At 43.2% G+C, this 21,715-nt stretch overlaps 1 long non-coding RNA gene across 1 annotated transcript; it reads left to right on the top strand.

Moving 5' to 3' along the window:
- The first annotated feature begins 2,302 nt into the window (after positions 1-2,302).
- On the top strand, positions 2,303-16,320 carry LOC128582535 (uncharacterized). The gene is made up of 3 exons (XR_008379064.1): positions 2,303-3,009; positions 8,778-8,873; positions 15,938-16,320. It is a non-coding gene; the product is annotated as an uncharacterized LOC128582535 (long non-coding RNA).
- Positions 16,321-21,715: the final 5,395 nt, after the last annotated feature.

The following is a 21,715-nucleotide window of genomic DNA, read 5'->3' on the forward strand; positions in this document are numbered from 1 at the left end:
TTTGCCTATAGAAGCAAGAATTTCACTTTTAACTTTGGAGCACAGAGACCAGTATTGTATAATCTGTGTTCTCCCAAATAGCCATACCCAAGTTTTTACTTGAATAAAATCTTTAAAACTGGATTCTGGCTGGGTGCAATGGCTTACACCTGCAATCTTAGCACTTTTGGAGGCCAAGGGCATGAGTTTGAGACCTGCCTGAACAAGAATGATACCCCATGTCTACAAAAAAATAGAAAGATTAGCTAGGCATTGTGGTGTGCACCTATAGTCCCAGCTACTTGGGAGGCTGAGGCAGGAGGATCATTTGAGCCACTTGAGCCCAGGAATTTGAGGCTGCATTGATCTATGATGATGCCACTGCACTCTAGCCCAGGTGACAGAGTGAGATGCTATCTCAACTAAGAACAAAACTAAAAAAAACTGAATTCTCATCCTTTCACTCATTTTGGGTTGAGAAGTCCAAATAAGGCCACTATCTATCACACTAATCAAGTATTTAATTTGGGTTGGTTCCTCATGCACCTTATAATAACATTTCCTTCAGTCTGTAAACTAAGAATAAATCCTACCTGCCCCAATTGATTGAACAGATTCCCTCTTAGTCAAGGGACCCCAGGAAAACCTTACCATTGAGTGCCCAACCCTGATGGAAAGGGAGGTCAGACACACCTGTTATACCCTCTTCTTTTTGGAGTTTATGTGCAATGGAGTTGGTGCAATTGACCAACATTAATTAACAAATCTCAAGACTAACAAAGACTCTGTGGTCTTTGTCACCCAGTTATAAACAAGACCCAAGGTCATGCAAGTCAAGGGTTAAGTCAGCCTTATAAGCCAAATAGCTGGCTTGGCATGACATAACAGGTAATAGACTCCCCTGTTTGTTTTAACTTTGACATTCCTTCTTATTGACTCCAATTTTCAGACACAGCTTAACACTCTTAACCTGTTGTCAACTAAAGAATCCCTAAACCTGGCTGGGCGCCTGTGGCTCAAGCGGCTAAGGCGCCAGCCACAAACACCTGAGCTGGTGGGTTGGAATCCAGCACAGCCACCAAACAACAATGACGGCTGCAACCAAAAAAAAAAAAAAAAAAAAAAAATAGCCAGGTGTTGTGGCTGGCGCCTATAGTCCCAGTTACTTGGGAGGAGGAGGCAAGATATCGCTTGAGCCCAGGAGTCGGAGGTTGCTGTGAGCTGAGACGCCACAGCACTCTACCCAGGGCGACAGCTTGAGGCTCTGTCTCAATAAATAAATAAATAAATAAAAATAAAGAATCCCTAAACCTACCTATAGTTTGTAAGCCCAAGCTTCCAGAAGTCCGGCCTTTTGAAGCCAAACGAATACATACCATCCATGTTTTGATTTATGATTTTATCGGCACTTCCTGTCTCCCTTAAATGTATCCAAACTGTAATCCGACGGCCTCATTCAAGGATTCTTAGGGTATTCTGTACCTCATTTTCTGCTGAGAATCAACCTACTTTAGAGAGTTTGGGTCTTTCCCCCCGGTTAAACACAAGCCTTTATTTAGTTTTTAACAAGAGAAAGAAGTGACCTGGGACCCCGCAGGCCGCAGTCCCGCGCACGCACGACTCCCGCACACCAAGTCGGGACCCTCCCGTAGTCCCCGCACAACGTGGGTACACGCGGGACTGCGGCCGCAGAGCTGCCCAGAGAGGGCTCCCGGGCCGGAGCCCAGGTCACCGCACAGGGACTGGACAGGATGCCTGGGGACCCGGATGCCAGCCCCGCGGCACCTCACCGGCCCGAGGGACCGAGGACCGAACTGCGACAGCAGCTACGCGTGTCCGCAGACTCCTGAGCCCACCGCAAGGAGGCCAGTGTCCCGCCACAGCCAGTTCCGGCCGGTTCCAACCAGCCGTTTTCCCGCCGGGGGACGCCTGGCCCCTCATACTTAACCATTTCCCAAGTGTCCAGTGTCCTCCCTATGGCTCCCGCGACCACTGCAGGTCACAGCGTTAAGTGATAGTGGGCCAGAAGCTGCAGTGGAGGGACCTGAGACCTCAGGGGGCGGGCGCAACCCACGGAGGAGCGGACAGAGGCTAACGGTCATCTCCTACTTCCCCCTCCCGTTTGAAAGGGAGTCACAGGGGCCCGCCCCAGCGCCCCTGATTGGACAGCGCTCCAAGCCCCGCCTCCTGAACCTGGACAGACTGAGAAACTACTGGGACAGCGGAAACTGCAGACCCACTGACAGGTTCTAGCCACATCCTCTCTCGGACACAACTCCCTCTCTGTACTATCCTCCTGGGATATTTGCAGTTCAGCGGAACTTTCTGCACGTTAGTAGAAGGGGCTTTGTGGTCTTTTCCTCAGCCAATAGGCCGTTCCACCTTCTTCCTCTTAGAAGTGCTCACAAGTGTGTTCAGGAATTCCAGACTCAGTGTCGGAAAGAGTGACCCTCTGAGCAGGGGAGGAGCCAAGACCCGGCCAAAGAGGAACAGGAGAGAGGGCCTGATGTCCTCCTGGGGTCAGGAATGTGGAAGGAAGCATGACACGGCTTTCTCACGTACTCTCTCTCCTCTTTGCAGTGGGGAAACTCTCCCTTCTTCAAGTCCTTTGTTTTCACCAGCGGGAAACTCTCGCAGTCAGTTTAATTGAGCTTCTGACCTAAATAAACTGTCAAATTCAGTAACTATTTCTCCAGGAAAAGTGCCAAACAAGTCTGAATCTGACCTTCACTGATATTCTTCATATATTGAAATCACAGCCTGACTGCAGCTACCCTATAAAGGCCACAACCAAAACACTGTCAAGAAAACACGCGCCAGGGGTACAACTTCAGAAATCACCGAAGACGCCAGCTGCATCTACACGTGGGACCCGAGGACACAGCGGCGGGGAGAGGGTGCAAAGCCAGACGGGGTGGGGGTAAGAAAGGTCTGCTGGATCGAATGGGAACCTAGGCCTCGCAGCGTAACGGAGACTGTGGCCCAAGATCCCGGAAGGGGAAAGTTCGGGGATTCTGAAAGGGTGGAACGGTGAGTCTGGAGCTCTGCGTGGAACTGGGGCTGGAGAAGAGTGGTGTTGGCATTGATGAGGCTGGAGGCAAGGGGATTTGATGCTCTTGCTGGGAGAGGCTGCGCCTGGAGGAGGAAGCGGGGTCTGGGGTTGGGGCGAAACCTGGGAAAGTGTGTATGGTGAAGGGGCGTCCCTGGTGTGTGTGTAGGAGGAGATGTAGCCTGTAGGGGAGGAAATGTAGCAAGGCACCGGTGAAGTTCAGAGGGTGGCTGGGTTGTTTAGACTGAGGGTGGGGGCGCCCTGGAAGGAATAAGGGTCTGGCCAGGTGTTGGGGGGACTTGCCAAAGAGTTTGTGAAGTGACTCTGGGTGTGTTGAAGGGACTCCGGGCGACTGGGACTAGTCAGGGAGTTGGGAGGGGGATTTGGTGGGAAGAGTATGGAAAACAATATTTGTGCTGGAGCAGGCAGTAGCGATGCTGTGAACATGTCCCCAGTCAACTTGAAATAATGGGTAGGATCAAAATTGAGTTTAAACAAGCAAACCGCTGGAAATGGCCATCCGGGAAAACACAAGACTCCAGAGAAATGGGCTCAGTGCTCCAATGTTGAAAGTTAAATTATTGTCCGGCGAACATGTCACGCTGCAAGGGTCTTCAGTCCATATGGGGATGTCCCTGCCTGCCCAGCGCTGCCCGCCAGCCCTACCTGCTGGGAATGTCACTCTCCTGACCCTGCACATGGAAGGTTCTGTTCAGTGTCTAAATTAACAAAGAAATATGAACCAATCACACCAGAAAATGGTATTAGAGGACTGGAGCAGCTTTGCACTGGAATCTTTGGGAAATGTTTACTTCAGTCTACCCGAAGTTGGGACAAAATTAAACAAACAAGATAGCCAGGGCACGGCTCACGCCTGTAATCCTAGCACTCTGGGAGGCCAAGGCGGGTGGATCGCCTGAGCTCAGGTGATAGAGACCAGCCTGGGAAAGAGCTAGACCTCCTCTCTAAAAAAAACCGGGCATTGTAGCAGGTGTCTATAGACCCAGCTAATTGGGAGACTGAGCAAGAGAATTGCTTGAACCCAAGAGTTTGAGGCTGCTGTGAGTTACCACACCACACTCTCTACCCAGTGTGAGACTCTTTCCCAAAAAACAAACAATAACAAAAGCAAACTAAAATGAATTTGGTGCTTTGGAAAGTGTGAACACTGTTAGTGAACTCTATTTTCTTTTATCATGAGTAGTAACTGAAATCAATGAAATTCTTGCAGAAAATCCAGGACTTGACAACAAAACTTGTTATGAAGATAGTAGGCTGATCAAGATGGCACTGAGTAACCCTTCAGAACTGGATGAACTAATGAGGAGAGAAGCATATGAGAAATGAGTAAAATCTATTGAGGAGTAAAAATGGAGCCCTTAAATAAACTAGTGTGCAATAACCTAATCCAACACGGTTGTCTCACATTAGTGATGGATAGAAGATTAAAAACAGCAAGTATTCTCAACACTGCTATTATTAACTTTATAATGGTTGCAGATAATCACAATATTTATCTTTTCTTTTTTTTTTTTGTAGAGACAGAGTCTCACTGTACTGCCCTTGGGTAGAGTGCCGTGGCGTCACACGGCTCACAGCAACCTCTAACTCTTGGGCTTACACGATTCTCTTGCCTCAGCCTCCCGAGCAGCTGGAACTACAGGCGCCCGCCACAATGCCCAGCTATTTTTTTGTTGCAGTTTGGCCGGGGCTGGGTTTGAACCTGCCACCCTCGGCATATGGGGCCGGCGCCCTATTCACTGAGCCACAGGCACCACCACAATATTTATCTTTTCCACAATAACCTGTGATTTTCAGATAAGGCTGTAGTATTTAGAATTCATAAAATTATACATGTCAAAACTAATTATAAAAATTATATAATTCAAGGATAACATTGTTATCTTAAGCCTTATGGAATATTATAACTTCCTTATATCCATAACTGGATTTGGGGTAAAATACTGAATGATCTTTGTATTGGAAATAACTGGAATTGGAGAAATTTTTCTGGGTTGTGTAGTGTCAAATGAAGAACCATACTATTTTAATTTTTCACTCTACTGCATTTGCTGGTGCTGTTATTACACAGTGAAGTAAAAGCTTTGCAGGAAAATAATAAAATATTTAGTTTAATATATAAAAGTTATTACTTATGCAGGTAGAAAGCAAAGAAATTTAGCAGAAGTACATTTTCTATACAAGTCCAGTTTATGTATTACAACAATTTAATTAGTTACAATTTGTTTACAATGATGCTTTTACTTTTTTTTTTTTTTTTGCCTTGTTCCTGGGACTAGAGTACAATGGCATCATGATAGCTCACGGTAGCCTCAAACTCCTAGGCTTAGGTGATCTTCCTGCCTCAGCCTCCTCAGTAACTGGGACGAAAGGCACATGCCACTATACTCAGCTAATTTTTTAAATTACCTAATTAATTTTTTGAGATAGGCTGTTACTCTGTCACCTGGGCTAGAATGCACTAGCATCATCATAGCTCATTACCACCTCAAACTCCTAAGTTCGAGTGATCCTCCTGCCTCAGCTTCCAGAGCAGCTGGGACTACAGGTGCCCACCACACCTGACTTATTTTTCTATTTTTAGTAGAGACGGGGGTCTCACTTTTGCTCAGGCTGGTCTCCAACTCCTGAGCTCAAACGATCCACCTGCCTCAGCCTTCCAGAGGGCTAGAATTGCAGGCATGAGCCACCATGCCTGGCTTGATACTCCATTTTCAGATGTGATAGCCTTTCAGTCTGTGTGAGAAAGATATAGAGAAAGGTATTGCCCTCTGTACATAAGGAAGCCAATGCACTGAGATAGCAGTGGTTGCAGCAGAAAAAGTTTATTTATTTATTTAATTTTTAGAGACAGTTTCACTTTGTCACCCTCAGTAAAGTGCCCTGGTGTCACAGTTCATAGCAACCTCCAGCTTTTGGGCTTAGGCCATTCTTTTGCCTCAGCCGCTGAGTTGCTGGGACTACAGGTGCCCGCCACTATGCCTGGCTATTTTTTTTATTGCAGTTTGGCTGAGGCCAGTTTTGAACCCGCCACCCTCCGTATATGGGGCTGGTGCCCTACTCACTGAGCCACAGGTGCCACCCAGAAAAACTGTTTAATATTGTTACAGCCCAACCAGGTTCATTGACAGGTGCTTAAAATGAAGCCAATATAGTCAGGTGTTGTGGTGGGCACCTGTAGTCCCAGCTACTTGGGAAGCTGAGGCAAGAGAACCACTTTAGCCCAAGAGTTTGAGGTTGCTGTGAGCTGTGACACTGGGGCACTCTACCAAGGGCGACATAGTAAGACTTTCTCTCTCTCAAAAAAAAGGAAACCAATACACTGAGACACTAGGGTTACAGCAGAGAAAGAGTTTAATATCACAGGTGCTATGTGAGGAGAAGGGAGGAATTTCTCAAATCCATCTAAAATCCTTCTTTCTTTGGGTAGAAAGGGTTTTTAAAGACAGCTTGATGGGCAAGGGCTAGGGAATTGGGTGTGCTGATTCCTGGGAGATGAGCTCATTGGTTGGGATGCAGAAATTTACTTCTCAGTTGGGAGGTTTCCTGGGTAAGGAGTTTCAGGGCTATTGGATCTGGTCCCACACCTATCCACAGGTCTGGCTGGCATCAGAAAGTCTCCAGAATGCAGAAGCTGAAAAACCTCAAAGACCAGTCTTAAGATTTGCAACAACAAGGTTATCTATAGAATGGCAAGTCCTGAGATTTAGGACAGCAATGTTATCTATAGATTGTAGTAGGGAGGAGTCACTAATCTTGTGCTTCTCAGGGAGGTAGTGCAATTAAGCCTTGGCCAAGGCCTGTGGTGGCTCACACCTGTAATCCCAGCACTCTGGGAGGCCCAGGCAAGTGTATTGCTTGAGCTCGGGAGTGGGAAACCAGCCTGAGCAAGAGTGAGACCCCCATCTCTAAAAATAGAAAAACTAGCTGGGTATTGTGGCAGGCACCTGTTGTCACAGCTACTCGGAAGACTGAGGCAAGATCATAACTTGAGCTGAAGAGTTTGAGGTTGCTGTGAGGTCTGGCACCACAGCATTCTACCTAGGACAGCAGAGTGAGACTGTCTCAAAAAAAAAAAAAAGGAAAGAAAGAAAGAAAGAAAAAGAAAAGAAAAAAGAAAAATTAGCCAGCATGAGCACTTGTAGTCACAGGCAGGAGGACTGCTTGAACCCAAGAGTTTGAGGTTGCTTTGAACTAGGCTGATGCCTTGGCACTCTAGCCTGGGGCAACAAAATCAGAATCTGTCTCAAGGCCAGGCGTGGTGGCTCATGCCTGTAGTCCCATTGCTGTGGGAGGCCAAGGCGGGTGGATTGCCTGAGCTCAGAGGTTCGAGACCAGTATGAGCAGCAGTGAGCCAGAGTAAGACCCCGTCTCTAACAACATCAAAAACAGCTGGACGTTGTGGAGGGCATCTGTAAGAGTACTTCAAACGAACAAGAATGAACAAGCAAACTGAAATTAAAAAAAAAAAAAATTGAAAAAAAAAAGAATCCATCTCAAAAAAAAAAAAAAAAACAGTCACTGTCTGACTTTTCAAAAATCTTTTAGTTCTTTGGGATTATTAATGAGGCAAGGATCAAAACGAACTACAACAAATGCTATTTTGTATTTCTGATGGGAAAACCCTAATTTTATTTACATACTATTAGTTGTGAGAAAAACTAGCTGTGATGGGTGATATGTACCTGTAGTCTCACATGCTCTGGAGTCTAACCTGGTAGAATCACATCGGCCCAAAATTTCATGCCAGCCTGGAAACATAGTAAGTCCTTGGCTTTTAAATTTCAAAAATATAAATTTTTGGTTAGAAAAGAGTTTTCCATTTATGACATTAAGAAAACTTTGCTTTGAAAAGAGATTAGATGGGCCAGGCAATGTGGGTAACACCTTTAATCCCAGATCTTTAGGAGACACAGGTGGGAGGATCACTTGAGGCCAGAGTCCTAGACCAGCCTGAACACTAGAAAGACCCTGTCTCTGCGAAAAATAATTACGCAGGCATGGTGGTGTGCACCTGTAACCTCAGGTATTAGGGAGGCTGATGTAGGTGGATCACTTGAGCCCAGGAATTGTGTTATTTTTACTTATTTCTAGACAGAGTCTTGCTCTGTTGCCCAGGGTAGAGTGCAGCAGCGTTATCAAAGCTCACAACAACCTCCAACTCCTGAGCCAAAGCGATCTTCCTGCCTCAAACTCCTAAGTAGCTGAGACTGTAGGCCTGCACCACCTTACACAGCTGATTTTTCCATTTTTAGTACAGTGTCTTGCTCCTGCTCAGGCAGGTGTGGAACTCCCAAGGGCAAATGATCGTCCTGCCTTGGCCTCCCAAGGTGCTAGGATTATATGTGTGAGCCACCCCATGCACCAGAACCCAGAAATTTGATATTACAGTTTGCTATAATGTTGCTACTGCATTCCAGCCTGGGACAGAAGGAGACTTTCTTTGTGGAAAAAGAAAAGACAGAGAGATTAGAAGTGAAACTCATCATGACAGGAGAATGCCTACTACACAGTGTATGTGATAGCAAACATTTCCCCTAGATGCTGCCCAGCAGAAATATTGGCTTTTGATAGAGGTGTTGAAGAGGCAGATTCTGACTGTGGGGTCTCCTTTCAGCATTTATTTCAGTGAGTTTCTTAAGTCATCTGCCACATTTTTTAGAGGAGGGAACAAGTCGTTTATATACATGTAAACATACAAATAACATATATTTTTTTCTTTTTCCAGAGAAGGGAATCTCATGATGCTGCCCAGGCTGGAAAAGAACTGCTGTGATCCTGCCACCTTAGTCTCCTGAGTAGCTGAGACACCTGCCCTTTCCAGGTTAGTTAGTTAGTGGGTGAGTGAGTCACTGAGTTGGTTAGTTATAGAGGCCTGGTTTCCTGTCACTCCAGCAGAGCCCAGGGTCAGTATCATAGCTCACAGCAACCTCAATTTCTGAGCTCAAGTGATCCTCTTGCCTTAGCCTTCTGAGTAGCTGGGACTATAGGCGAGCACAATATCAGGCTAATTAAAAAAAAAATTTTTTTTTTAAAGATGGGGGTCTTGCTCTTGCTCAGGTTGATCTTAAACTCCTGGCCTCAAGTGATCCTCTCACCTTAGCCTCCCAAAGTGCGAACACAACAGCAGGCTAATGAAAAAATATATATATATTTTTTATGGTGATCTCGGCTTGGTGCCTGTAGCTCAGCGGCTAGGGTGCCAGCCACTTACACGGGGGCTGGTGGGTTCAAACCCAGCCTGGGCCTGCCAAACAACAATGACAACTACAACCAAAAAATAGCCAGGCATTATGGCGGGGGCCTGTAGTTCCAGCTACTTGGGAGGCTGAGGCAAGAGAATCGCTAAAGCCCAAGATTTTGAGGTTGCTGTGACCTATGATGCCACAGCACTCTACCAAGGGTGACAAAGTGAGACTCTATCTTAAATAAATAAATAAATAAATATAAATACAGATGGGGGTCTCACTCTTGCTCAGGCTGGTCTTGAACTACTGGCCTCACATAATCCTCTCACTTCGGCCTCCCAAAGTGCTGGGATTACAGGAATGAGCCACCATGCCCAGTCTATCTTTATTTTTGTGGATGATAGAATTGTCTTAAGGCCTTCCTGGAGAAGTCATCTGTTCTTAGATTATCTCCAATTCTATATTGTGGATCTCTGAGTGAGGCCTCAGCTAAACTGAGTCCAGAGCTTTTTGCTCTTGACTGCTAACATTTATTTGTGAATGCTGTCAAGTGACAAAGGGGCAGAACCTGCAGATTAAATTTTCCCTGTTTGACATAGTGGTTTCAGAGCAGGATGCTTGCCCCAAGAAGTCTTACGAGTTTTCTTTTCTTTTTTTCTGAGATAGTATCACTCAGTTGCTCTGGGGTTGACTGCTGTGACATCATCATAGGTCATAGCAACCTCAAACTCTTGGGTCAAGTGATTCTCTTGCCTCAGCCTCCCAAGTAGCTGGGACTACAGGCACCCACCAAAACACCCAGATAGTTTTTCCACTATTAGCAGAGACGGGATCTTGCTCTTGCTCAGACTGGTGTCAAACTCCTGAGCTCAAGCAATCCTCCTGTCTTGGCCTCAAGAGTGCTGAGATTACAGGTGTGTGCTTGGCTGAAACCACTTTTGTGTGAAGATATGGAAGCATAATTTTGGCTCCAATTAGCATGTAGCAACTAAGTGAATGGAAGAGGAAATATGTTGAGGGGTTTACTGACTGCTCAGTAAGGTGGCAGGGCCACCCTTGCTCATTTGACTGGGAACAATACTGACTGAGCTCAGCCATGGAGACTAAGCACAGTAATGGTATGTGTTCTCCAGAAGTCCCCCCTCTGCTTGCTCTCTTTAGTAACTTCTCTGCCAGGCAACTTTCTCCTGTCACTTCTGCCGTTTTCTCCTCTTCCAAAAGTAGGTAAGTAATGTTATCTCCAGTATGGGAGACTGCTCATGGATGAGAGAGAACCTTGCCAAACTGATGGGTCCTCTGAGACAAGTTTTCTCTTCAGCAGCTTAATTTTCACTTCTACTTGAAATTGAATATTCAGTTCCCTTTAGAAAGCCCCACAAATATACAAAATCATTGAACATACAAATCATATAACGAACATACATGACACACCCACAAAACACAACAAAATCCTTGCAGCTTGCAGAAAGCTGGCTGCCTTTTTGATGCCTTTCACACACAGTACAGAAACAAACAGTGGCCAGGCGTGATCATCTGAGCATTCTGGGAGGCCGAGGCAGGTGGATCTTCTGAGCTCAGGAGTTCCAGACCATCTGGGAGAGTAAATTAAGACCCTGCCCCTACTAAAACAGAAAAATTAGCCAGGCCTTGTGACGGGTGCCTGTAGTCCCAGCTACTCAGGAGGCTGAGATAAGGGGATCATCTGAGCCCAAGAGTTTGCTATGAACTAGGCTGAGGCCACAGCACTCTACCCAGAGCAAGAGTGAGACTCTGTCTCAAAAACAACAACAACAAAAAAGAGTAATCTCTCTTTCACTCTTCTGAGAAGAGTAATAATCACACTATGTAGGACTTCCCTGTTACTTTAGGTCCTCTCCTAAAGGAGATGTCCTAATAGCATCATCTTGGGGATTAGGGCTTCTACAAATAAATTTTGGGGGGATTAAAGTTAGGACAGAGCAAGAGGTTAGTAAAAGGAATATAAAAGGGACTTTTGAGTGATGTAAACAATTTGGATTTTGAGACATTGAAGATGGTGAGGAAGGTTCAATGCAGGAGGGAAGTATAATGTCAGAATGCCAGAGAGAAAGGACACTAGGGTACCTGGATGATTGCACAAAGGAATGAAAAGCAATTTCAGGAATGCCACATGGAAAATTATTGTAATTATTGAGAGAAAAGATGAGAATAAAAAATGAAACCCAAGTACTGGCACCGAAAATGGAAAACTGACAATGTATTTGGGAGACTCTTTAGAAGTTATGAATATGAGGCTAGGTGCAGTGGCTGACACCTAAAATCCTAGCACTCTCTCAGGCCAAGGCAGGGAGGATTCCTTGAGCTCAGAAGTTTAAGACAAAAAGTTCAAAAGAAAAAGAAATTCTGTCATGACAAAAGTATGACTTGGCTTGTTCGTTTTTTTAATTTGAGACAGAGTCTAACTCTGTTGCCCAGGCTAGATACAGTAGAGTCATCACTGCTCCATGCAACCTGTAAGTCCTGGGCTCAAGCACTTCTACTATCTCAGCCTCCCCAGAAGGTGGGACTATAGTCATATGCCACCGTACCGGCTAGTTTTTCTATTTTTACTAGAGATGGGATGTAGATATTGCTCAGGCTGGTCCCAAAGTCCTGCCTTCAAGCAATCCTCATGCCTTGGTTTCCTAAAGTGCTAGGATTACTGGTGTGAGCCACCACACCCAGCCTTTAAATTAAATTGTAATTTAAAGTTAAAAATGTTGGCTCCGCACCTGTGGCTCAAGCAGCTAAGGCACCAGCCACATACACCTGAGCTGGCGGGTTTGAATCCAGCTCAGACCCACCAAACAACAACGACGGCTGCAACCAAAAAGTAGCCAGGCATTGTGGTGGGTGCCTGTAGTCCCAGCTACTTGGGAGGCAGAGGCAGGAGAATGGCTTGAGCCCAGGAGTTGGAGGTTGCTGTGAGCTGTAATGCCACGGCACTCTATCCGGGAGGACAGCTTGAGGCTCTGTCTCAAATAAATAAATAAATAAGTAAAAATACTTTTATGTATACTTGTTTTTTGTTTTTGCAGTTTTTGGCTGGGGCCATGTTTGAACCCACCACCTCTGGTATATGGGGCTGGCACCCTATTCCTTTGAGTCACAGGCGCCACCCTATGTATACTTTTTTATATTACTTTGACCATGATCTGCAATATATGGTGTGTACAAGACATAAAACACTTAAGGAAAGACAGGCAGGGCCAGTACAATGTCACAAGCTGTGTTCCCAGCTATTTTGGAGACTGAGGTGGGAGGATCACTTGAGTCCAGGAGTTTGAGGCTGCAGTGAACTATGATGACTCCACTGCACTATAGCCTGGGTAGCAGAGACAGGCAGGCCATTGTGCACCCCCCCAAAAAGTGGTGACTTTGCTGGCTCGTGAACACCATTGGACCCATGCTAGTATTTCCTCTTTGGTGCTTACTGGCATCCTTTTGAAGATCAAGAAACTTTCACACCCAAGGACAATATCAGGCTCTGCTTTGTCCTGTTGGCCTCTCTTACCCTGTGCTTCTAGTGTCTCTTGTTCACATCACCATCCTAACACAGTGCCTACACACTTTGCAAAATCACATTTAGAGTCATGTTAATGCAGTTTCTTCTTTTTAGCCAAAAGTATCTCTGTGTGTTTGCCCTTCAAGGGAGAAGGAAGAAGACCTGGCTGGGTGCTGGAACACCTAAGTCACTGTTGTCATCTTTTCCTACATCCACATCCACATGGAACCACCAAGCATGATGTGGATATAGGATGAGATGACAACAGTGACTTTCTTTGGTGCTCTAGCACCCAGCCAGGAGCTAAAATTACTCTTCCACCCTTCACCTATGTAGATACATCATCTGAGGCTGGGAATTGTCACCTCCACATACAGTGACACTGAGGGTTTGGTGATTGCTGCTGTGCCCTGTGGTACCTGGGTTTTCACTCTAGAAAGTTTCAAATAGGGTTTTTGGAAGAGAAGTTTGGCTGGCACTGTCAAAGAAGTGATTGCATTGTTCCATGCCACTGTATTATAATGTAGATTTAACTTTTACATGTTGCCTTCTATTCTATAGTCCCATGTACAAATTAGCACCAAGAGCATGTTACCTGAGCAAGAAAGGCTTACTTGGAACAGTGATGCTGATTTTGTTCCTACTTAGGATTGTATTAGGATAATTACATGAACATATTGGCCTCACATGATTCGTTAAGATTTCTAGAAAGAATTATGTAATAAGTGAATTTATATATAGTAGAACCTCCCTAGTTGATCACCTCTCTACATTGACCACCCACTAAGTTGACCTAATTTTCATAAACCAGACATGCAGCACTTGGACTCAATGCAAGTCCTTATGTTGACCACCTCCATATGCTCACCAGTTTGTTATAGTCCCTTGGGTGACAACTTATAGAGGGTCTATTGTATTTCAATTGAGATATTTTATGGAAAACAGCATCCATACATTGTTGCAAGTATTTTGGGGTTTAGAGAACAGGTAGGCTAAAAATATGCTGGCCTCCCCCACCACACAGACCGGTCTTATGTTGCTGGAGAGAAAGAAGCCAGACACCTATAACATTGGACAAGGCTGCTAAGTGACGAAGATGGATCATGACAAAACCAAGGACATTCTGCAAATACATCTCTAAATTTAATAGAAGAGTACATTACAAATTATACGTGTGATGAAAATTCCCCTCTTTGAATAATATGACTTGTAAGCTTAATCATCTAAGAATACCTATATTCCATTTTTTAGTCTTCTAGGCTGAAATTATTATGCTAGGGTAGAATTAAGTTCACTTCCTGACAGCATTCAGGATATGGAAATGATTTAATTCCTTAAATAACAATCAATGCACTTAAATCACAAATCTTATAAGAAATTCTACTGAGAATCCTCATATATATCCCACAGTCACTTATGGCTTAGGGTTGTATTTACTATTACAATTTACTATATCCTCTTTGACAATGGGTGAAGTACTGGTGATTTTGGACAATAGAGAATACAGCACATATAACAGCATGTTTTAGATTCTGGGAATATGAGTGAAGAAGAATTTGGAGTAAGATAGTAATAGTAAGCATATAGGATGAAAATTAAAACTTACAAGATAAAAAAATGACTAACAGTTAACACACATGGTAATATGGACTTACAATATCATAAGAATAACTTGGTGTCAGGGCTGGGCGAGGTGGCTCACACCTGTAATCCCAGCACTCTGGGAGGCTGAGTTGGGTGGATCACTTGTGCTCACAAGCTCGAAACCAACCTAAGCAAGTGCAAGACCCTGTCCCTAAAAAAATAGCTGTGCATTGGTCCCAGCTACATGGGAGGCTGAGGCAAGGGGATTGTTTGAGCCCAAGAGTTTGAGGTTGCATGAGCTATGAGGCCATGGCACTCTACTGGGGCAAGAAGTGAGACTCTGTCACAAAAAATAAATGAATAAATAAAAGTTGGTATCACTATAACTTGACCTAATCCATGATGGCAATGAGACATTTTAATATGTCCTCTCAGTAACTAAACATAACATTTGTTAGTATACAAATTATTAAAAACATTAGGTGATATTTGTAAGAAACATACAGCAATCTTCATGGCAAAAAAATACATATTTTTAATCACATAAGATCAAACATAATTGAAAATAAACACAGAAGGTATATTCAGCTTTGGATAACAGAAAAAACTAAAAACTTCCTGGTAAAAGTAAGATTTTCTTTTCTTTTTTTTGTTTCTTTTCTTTCTTTCCAGAAACAGAGTCTCACTTTGTTGCCCTGGGTAGTGTGCTGTGGTATCATCAATGGTCACAGTAACCTCAAACTCTTGGGCTCAAGAGATCCTCTTGCTACAGCCTTCTGAGTAGCTGAGACTACAGGCACCTGGCTAGTTTTTCCTATTTATTAGTGGAGACAAGGGTCTCTCTTTTGCTCAGGCTAGTCTCCAACACCCGAGCTCAAGCAATCCACATGCTTTGGCCTCCCAGAGCGCTAGGATTACAGGTGTGAAGCACTGTATCTGGCCAGAAGGTGCTTATTCTTACATGGAAGTTCCGAGTGAGGGCAGTCACTCCACATTAGAGAAGGGAAACAACCTCCCATCCAGTTCTTTTTTTTTTTTTTGAGACAGAGTCTCATTTTGTTGCCCTTGGTAGAGTGCTGTGGCATCACAGCTCACAGCAACCTCAAACTCTTGGACTTAAGTGATTCTGTTGCCTCAGTCTCCTAAGTAGCTGGGACTACAGGTGCCCGCCACAATGCCCAGCTATTTTGTGGTTGTTGTTATTGTTGTTTGGCAGGCCCAGGCTTGATTTGAACCCACCAGCTCAAGTGTATGTGGCTGGCACCCTAGCTGCTGAGCTATAGGCCTTGAGCCCCATCCAGTTCCTTTTGATGGCAGCACTGTAGCTTTCCTGCTGATTCAAGAACTCAGTCACTACCAGTAAGAACAATGGTGCTTGTATACAAATTATGCCTTATACCAATTTCACTGGCAGACAAGAAAAGTAGACCATGAGAGTATTCCCACCCATGACAGTCTGAATCAGATCTCTGTTAAAGACATCATAAAGACTGTAGAAAAAAATATACTGGATAACTTTTGTCTTATTCTTTCAAAAAAAAATTTTTTTTTAACTCTTCTTTCCATTCTCCTCAAATTTTCATTCTACCACAGACAAATCTTTAATGTGGAATTTCTAGGAGCATCTTTGGAAAGCTACACCTCTGAGAAAATGAAAATGAAGAGTTCTTGAGGATACTTTTGGATGGGCAAGCCAAGGATTCAGGAAAATGTGTGTGAAAGAGGTGCCTGCACAGCTCTTATGTCCCTGGTTGTCTCCCTGTATGGTGCCTCTAAGATGTGAACAATGCCTGCCTCGTGTCTGTCTTTGAAATCTCACATGAATGTGCTATTGGTGAATTGTATTATGGAATTATTCAACTCCAGCTCTAGATTTTATTATCCTATCACAGATTTCTCAAATCAAAATTCAGTTACGTCATAAGGTCTTTCTATATTCTATTTTTTGGTGTTTGAAAGAAACTGAGAAAACTGAATGCTTTGAAAATTCCTTATAATAATAGCATTTCTCATATATTAACGGTATGAGTTTTTTCATGTCTTTGACAGACTGGAACGAATGAAGGCTTTCCCACATGTCTTACAGACATAGGGTTTCTCTCCCATGTGAATTCTTTCATGTACTCGAATGCACTTGGCAGACATGAAGGCTTTACCACAGTGCTTATATTCATAGGACTTCTCTCCTGTGTGGGTCCTTTCATGATTTTGAAAGGAAGTCAAAGACCTGAAGGCTTTCCCACATTGCTTACATTCATAGGGTTTCTCTCCAGTGTGAGTCCTTTCATGTACTCGAATCCACTTGGCACATCTGAAGGCTTTACCGCAGTGCTTACATACATAGGGCTTCTCTCCAGTGTGGGTCCTTTCATGATATTTAAAGGAGGTGGAACAACTGAAGGCTTTGCCACATTGTTTACATTCATAGGGTTTTTCTTCAGTGTGAGTTCTTTCATGTTTATGAAAGGAACAGATACAATGGAATGCTTTCCCACACTGCTTGCATTCATAAGGTTTTTGTCCTGTGTGAGTCCTTTCGTTAATGTGAAGGCAACTGGGAAAACTGAATGCCTTCCCACATTCCTTACACTCATATGGTTTCTCTCCAGTGTGAGTCCTTTCATGTAGTTGAATATTCTTGGCAGACTTGAAAGCTTTACCACAGTGCTTACATTCATAAGGTTTCTCTCTAGTGTGAATTCTTTCATGATATCGAAAGGAAGTAGAGGAAATGAAGGTTTTACCACATTGCTTACATTCATAGGGTTTCTCTCCAGTGTGAATCCTTTCATGTCTATGAAAGGAACGGACACAATGGAATGCATCTCCACAAAGCTTACGTTCATAAGGCTTCTCTCCAGTATGAGTCCTTTCATGTATTCAAATGAAACTGGCAGACCTGAAGGTTTTCCCACAGTACTTACATTCATAGGGCTTCTCACCAGTGTGTATCTTTTCATGATATCGCAAAGAAGTAGAAAAACTTAAGGCTATGCCACACTGCTTACAGTCATAGGGTTTCTCTCCAGAGTGACTTTCATGTCATTGAAGTGAACCAGGAAAGTGAAAGGCTTTCCCACATATCTTACATTTATGAAGTCTGTCTCCAATGTGCATTCTCATGTGCCACTGAATACTTGTCTGCTGAGCATATGCCTTCCCACATTGCTCACATTAATAAGGTTTTTCTCCAGTGTGAGTATATATGAAAGGAACTGAAATTACTGAAGACTTTCCACACTCTTTACATTCATATGGTTTCTCTCCTGTGTGAGTTATTTCATGTACTCGTAGGGAATGAGAGGTACGGAAAGCTTTACCACATTCTTTACATTTATATAGTTTCTCTCCAGTGTGAATTATTTCATGTTTCTGATAAAAACTGAGAAATGCAAATGCTTTTCCACAAAGTATACATTTATGAGGTCCATCTCCACTGTGCATTACCATGTGACTTTGAAAGCCTGCAACAGAAGTGAAGGTCTTTCCACATTCCTTACAATCATTGAGTTTCTTTGCAGTGGAAGACCTTTCACGTGTTCCAAAGGAGTGGGAGTAACTGAAGGTTTTCTCATATTGCTTATGTGAATATGACTTTTGCCTACATTCCTTGTACTCAGATGGTATGTATCCAGTGTCATGTCTAATAAGCCTATAAAAAGATGAATAATCAATGGAGACTTTTCCAAATACCCTGCTTTCACATGGTTTTAGTTCAGGTGGAGTTTTCTTGTTCACCCTGTGATCTAAACCTTGACTCAAGATTTCTCCACAATGACTAGTTTATTTTCACAGAGTCTCTCCTCAATAAAACTTCTGTGGAAAATGAGAAGCACAATATTAAGGCTTTGTTTATAAATGATTTTTTATTTTATAGTAAGTATTGTACTTACATTAAAAATTTTTTTTTTTTTTTTGTGAGACAGTGTCTCACTCAGTTGCCCTTGGGTAGAGAGAGTGCCTTGGCATCATAGCTCACAGCAAATTCAAACTCAGGCTCAAGAGATCCTCTTGCCTCAGAATCCCAAGTAGCTAGTTTTTCTATTTTTAATAGAGGAAGGGTCTTGCTTTGCTCAGGCTGGTCTCCAACTCCTGAGCTCAAGTGATCTGCCCACCTTGGCCTCCCAGAGGGCTAGCATGGCTAGACATGAGTCACCATGTGTGGACACATTTTTTTACTTTTCAAGGAAAATGGAGGCTTTCTGTTCTGTACAAATTGTTGAACACGAATAGACCATGCTCTCCAAGACGGCTAATATATACCAATCATAAAACGAATAATATTTTTATTTGGTTTCTTAAAATGGGGGTCATTACAGAAGTTTTGACTTGCACAAAAATCAAGAAACATAAAATTCATGTGGACAGAAACAAATGAAGCCTTCCTGGTACCACCAATAAGGTAGGCAAAAAGAAACTTTCATGCGTGAATCAGAAAGGTCACTGTTGACTGTATTTCTTGGGAGTGAAATAATGGACCATAAAACAGTCTGCCTCAAAACTTTTGTAGTGATCTATATACTATATCAAAGTAAATTATTTCACAAACAACAAATACCCATGTCAAATTGAAGACTGTTTTCAGAGAAAATTTTCTAAGGATAAATAAATTTGATGTTGGGCTTATTTGTTTTGTTGGCTCATTTTTAACATTTCCTGACATGCTAAGATTTTCTCAAAAGACATTGTTTTGTCACATGAGTACAAATTACCTCAGTTTTCACCCAGGATTTTTACACTAATCTTCAATGTTCTGGTCTTCCTGTATTTTTTCCCCTAAAATACAGACCCAGAAATACAGTCCTGAATTATTATAATTATGAAACATGATTAGATTCTATCTTCAAACATGTGGATGTGCTTGATTTTTTTTTTTTTTTTTTGAGACAGAGTCTCAATATGTCACCCTTGGTAGAGTGCCATGGCATGATAGCTAACAGTAACATCAAACTTTTGGGCTTACGTGATTCTCTTGCCTCAGCCTCCAAGGACTATAGGCACCCTCCACAACGCCCAGCTATTTTTTGTTACAGTTGTGATTGTTATTTTAACTGGCCTGGGCTGGGTTCTAATCCATCAGCCTTGGTGTATGTGGCTGTATAAGACCATAACCACTGTGCTATGGGTGCCGAGCTTACATGCCTGATTTAGACACCATTTGTCCATTTTCCAAATCACTGAACAGCACTTACAGTAAGAGACACTTGTCTAATTCACTGAGTGATGGAATGTTGTCACCCTTACCTATACTGGCCATGTTGTTCAAGGTTTCCCACATCACATCTCTATAGAGGTTCTTCTGGGAAGGATCCAGCAAAGCCCACTCATCCAGAGTGAAGTTCACAGCCACATCCTCAAAGGTCACTGAGTCTTGAAACATCCCACATGTGTAGAGGAAGATGGGTGAGACTCATAGCCCTGGGGACCTAGGGTTTCTTGCTAAGAAATTTATATGATTGTGGACTCCTAACATTTGTCCCATGACTTGGTCATCAGACTTTTACTCTCTGTGTATAATCACTTCCTCCCACAATGTATTCTGATGATAGAATGGAACTACTGGGTAAAGCAAGAGCAGAATAAGAAAGCATGTGATATTGGTGAATCCAGGGAGAAATATATCCTGCCTTGGTCACCCTTAATATCTCTTTGTACATTGGGTCTGTAGCACCTGTCATACCAAAGTCCTACTTATGCAGAACAGAGTTTGCCTTATCAATAATGAGACTGCATATCCTTAAATATGGCTGTAAATAAAGTATAACCTTTGATGGCATTGTGGAGGAATTGAGGTCAAAATTCCAGAAGGCCAGACATAACAGAAAAGGAAATGTAATTTATCAAAATTAACAGTTTGCCTCAAAGGACATTAACAACAGATGGGGAAGGCAATCCATGAAACTGGAGAAAATATTGGCAAATCACATGTCTGGCAAAGACTTAATATTAGACTTCCTAAATGTCAACTACAAAAAACAAAATCTCACATGCCTTAAATAATGTTTTAGTGAGAATATTGATAAGTTACAACCCACGTCACTGTACAATGGAAAGTAAACTGGCTCCCTCCTATGGTGGGCTCCTCAAAAACTAAACATAGCACAGGTATGATGGCTCATCCCTAAAATCCTAGGAGTTTGGCAAACAAACTGCTTGAGGTGGGCGCAGTTGTTCACAACTGTTATCATAGCACTCTGGGAGGCTGAGGTGTGCAGATCACTTAAGCTCAAGAGTTTGAGACCAGCCTGAGCAAAAGCAAAACCTTGTCTGTACTAAAAATAGAAAAATAAGCTGGGCATGTGCCTATAGTCCCAGCTACTCAGGAGGCTGAGGCAAGAGGATCACTTGAACCCAAGAGTTTGAGGTTGCTGTGAGCTATGACATCACAAAACAGCATACTCTACCGAGGGTGACAGATGGAGACTCTGTCCCCAAAAAACAAAAGCAAAAACGAAAACTGTTTGAGGCCAGGATTCTGACACCAGCCTAAGCAACATAGTGAGACCCCATCTCTGTAAAAAATGAATAAAGTAGCGGGGAGTAGTGGCATGAGCCTATAGTTCTAGGTACTCAAGAGTCTGAGGTAGGAGAATCACTTGAGCCTAAGAGTTTCAGGTTGCACTGAGCTATCAGCTATCATGATGCCAGTGAACTGTAGCCCAGGCAGCAGAGCAAGATCTTATCTCACAGAAACAATTTTTAATAATAAAATGTCATGTATTCCAGCAACCAAATTTCCAGTACATATATATTCAACTCAAAACAATTGAAAGAAGAATCATGAAGAAAGATATTTGAAAACCATTGTTCACAATAACTAAGACGTGGATTAACAAAAATGTCCATTGATGGAAAAATGGATAGGGCTGGGTACAGTGGCTCTTGCCTGTAATCCTAGCTCTCTGGGAGGTGAAGGCAGGTGGATCCTGAGTTCAGCAGTTTGAGACGAGCCTGAGGAAGAGCAAGACCCTGTTTCTAAAAATAGCTGGGCATTGTGGCCGGTGCTGCAGTCCCAGCTACATGGGATGCTGAAGCAAGAGTATTTCTTAAGCCCAAGAGTTTGACATTGCTATGAGCTATGATACCATGGCACTGTACCCAGAGTGACAGACTGAGACTCTGTCTGAAGAAATAAATAATAAAATAAAATAAAATAAAATAAAATAAAATAAAATAAAATAAAAATAGAAAAACTAGCTGGGCATAGTGGTAAGCACCTGTAGTCCCAGCAACTGAGGAGGCTGAGGCAAGAGTTTATGGACTCACTGGGGCCTAAGAGTTTATGGTTGGTGTGAGCTAAGATACCACAGCACTCTAGCCAGGGGCAACAAAATGAGTCTATCTCCAAAAAAAATGGATAAACAAAATGTG

Source organism: Nycticebus coucang, chromosome 3, assembly GCF_027406575.1.
Source record: "Nycticebus coucang isolate mNycCou1 chromosome 3, mNycCou1.pri, whole genome shotgun sequence".
Taxonomy (NCBI): Eukaryota; Metazoa; Chordata; class Mammalia; order Primates; family Lorisidae; genus Nycticebus; species Nycticebus coucang.